The sequence below is a fragment of the Nannospalax galili genome, unplaced genomic scaffold (genome assembly GCF_000622305.1).
Source record: "Nannospalax galili isolate Female #2095 unplaced genomic scaffold, S.galili_v1.0 scaffold13150, whole genome shotgun sequence".
NCBI classification, from domain to species: Eukaryota; Metazoa; Chordata; class Mammalia; order Rodentia; family Spalacidae; genus Nannospalax; species Nannospalax galili.
In genome coordinates, this window is record NW_008327181.1 from 47,471 (window position 1) to 50,518 (window position 3,048).

The 3,048-nt window shown below is 43.4% G+C and overlaps 1 pseudogene; it reads left to right on the top strand.

Annotated features, from left to right (window-relative positions):
* The first annotated feature begins 1,182 nt into the window (after positions 1–1,182).
* On the top strand, positions 1,183–2,480 carry LOC103730184 (annotated as a pseudogene).
* The last annotated feature ends 568 nt before the right edge of the window (positions 2,481–3,048 follow it).

The window sequence follows — 3,048 nt, forward strand, 5'->3', positions numbered from 1 at the left end:
AATACACAATTCTAGTGGGAGATTTTCTAATGTTTCTGTGATTAATACAACAGGTGCAAAACCAGTAAGAACATAAATTGAAACAAAACAGTTCTGTTGACTGAATGGACAGAATTTGCACAGCCACAGAATGAACACGCTTCTTAAGCACATACATAATGTAGCTCAAAAATGACCATGTGTCATAAGTACATAAAGGAAGAAGCAGCACGTTTCAAGACACTGAATCCATTTAGAGTATGTTCTCTGACCACAGTGGGACAGAGCTGGAAATCAGTACCAAATTATACCCTCCCCATTACATTGTCTATTAATTAAGAAAATATTTCCGAATAGCTCATGAATCAAAACAGACATCAGAATGGAAATTAGAAAATGTTTTGAACTGAGCAATCCTGAAAACATGACACCAGAATGATCAGAATGCAAGGGAACATGAGCTCCGGAGTGAAGTTTGCAGCCTGAACTTAGGAGCTGAGACAGCCTGCGAATTAATTGGCTAAGCAGACACCACCAGGAGAAGTTAGAAAATGGACAGCAACAACAACAGAAAACAGCAAGAGAGCAGAAGGGTCGAATTAATAAAAGTAGGAACAGAAATTGGTAAAACAGAAAACAAACATTTAGTAGAGAAAAATCAATATGCCACGAGTTGGCTCTTTGAAGAGACTAATAAATAAAAAACCTCGCAATCTTGTGCAAGGAAAAGAAAGGAAAAAAGTCATCACTGCAGATGGCGCAGACATTAAACAGATAAGGGAACAATGTAAGGAACCTTATCCCAGTAAATTGAAAATTTCAAATGAAATGGGTAAAATTGCAGGAAAATGTAAGTTGCCAAAAATCTTAATGAAGAAATGAAAATCTGAATCATAGCCATTAAAGTGATTAAATCAGTAGCTCAAATTTTTCACACAAATTATACTCCAGCCTCTGACGACTTCACTGGTGAAGCACAGCCTAAGGGCAGATGTGCAAGACCCTGGATGTGATGTCAACACAGAGGGGGTGGGAAAAGAGAATTTCTCTGGTAAGTTCTGCCAAATGTAAGAAATCTGTTTAATCTCATAATCCTTATAGAATCTAGAGGAGGAAGCACCCCAGCACTCTCTATGAGCTACCATAGCCTTTATAGAGAAACCTGGTCAAGAGAGCTACAGGCCTGGGTCCATTCCTAAAAATAACTAGTAATGGGAATCCATCAATAGGAGCTTTACTTCCTATAACATGGCATCCAGCCTGGTGGCCACATGCCAAGTGGCAAGACTATTAGGAGAGGATATGATTCCTTCAACACCTTCAGTGAGACAGGCACTGGCAAGCATGTGCCCAGGACAGTGTTTATAGACCTGGAACCCATGATTAGGTGAAGATTGCACTGGTACCCACCACCAGCTGAGCTTCCACCCTGAGCAGCTCATCAGAGGAAAGGAAGATGCTGCCAGTAACTATGCCTATGCGCACCACACCATTGGCAAGGCGATCATTGACCTCAGCTTGAAAGGATTTCGTAAACTGGCTGAACAATGCACTGATCCTCGGGGCTTCTAGGTTTTCCATGGCTTTAGTGGGGGAATTGGTTCTAGGTTCACCCCCCTGCTGATGGAATGGCTCTCTATTGATTACAGAACGAGGTCCAAGCTGAGTTCTCCATCTACCTAGGTCCCAGGATTCCAACACTGTCATTGAGCCCTACAAGTCCATCCTCACTACTCACACCACTGGAGCATGATTGTGCCTTCATAGTAGGTGAGTCCATTCATGACATATGCTGTAGAAACTTCGATATTGAATGCCCACTACACTAACCTAAATGGGTTGACAGGTCAAATTATGTCTTTCATCACCACTTTCCTGAGATTTGATGGGTCCCTGAATGTAGATCTGACTGCACTCCAGACCGATCTGGTGTCTGACCCCTGCATCCACTTCCCTCTGGTCACATATGCCCCTGTCATCTCAGCTGAGAAAGACTGCCACAAGCAGCTTTCTGTAGCAGAGCTCACCAGTGCCTGCTTTGAGTTGGCCAACCATATGGTGAAATGTAACCCTTAGCTATGGTAAATACATGGCTTGCTGCCTGCTGTACAGTGGTAATATGGCTTCCAAAGATGTCAGTGCTGTCATTGTCACCATCGAGACCAAGAATACCATCCAGTTTGTGAACTGGTACCCCACTGACTTCAAAGTTTCCATTAATTATCAACCTCCTGTTGTGGTATCTGGTGGAGACCTGGCCAAGGCACAGAGAGCTGTATGCATACCGAGCATCACCACAGCTGTTTCTCAGGTCACAAGTTTGACACAATGTACGCCAAATGCACTTTTGTTCACTGGAACATGGGTAAGGGCATGGGGGGGTTTCCTGAGGCCCATAAGGACATGGCCGCCATAGAGTAGGATTATGAGGTTGACATGGATTCTGCTGAAGAAAAGGGTGAGGAAGGAGGAGAAACCACCAAAGTCAACATGTCACAAAGGTGCAGCTTTTATGTACTGTGTTCCAACACTGAAAGTTGTGGTCCAATCATTTCCTTTGTGTGCACTTTCATACAGTTACTGACCTAACCTTTAAACATAAATGCTTTGTCATAGTCCAAGCTGCCCATTTCTCTGATGTGTTTTAAATATAGTATTACCTGTCTTTTTTATTTAAGAGTGCTTACTGTTCTTGCAGAGGATCTAGGTTCAGTTCTCAGCACCCACATGGCAGCTCACAACACAGTAACCCCAGTTCCAGGGGATCTGACACCCTCTTCTGGACTCCACAGGCGCTGCACATACATGGTGCATATACTCATGCATGCTCACAGACAAACATGCAAAAATAAATAAATAAATCCTTTTAATTTATCTGGAATTGCTCAGGAATACAGGATTAATTTGAGATTAGAAAGTTAGGGACTGGAGAGCTGGCTCAGCGGGTAAAAGCACTGGCTGCTCTTGCAAAGGACCTATGTGGGCTTGGCTCCCAGCACCCACATGGCAGGTAACAACTCGTAACTCCAGTTCCAGGGGATCTGATGCTCTCTTCTGACCTCCATGGGC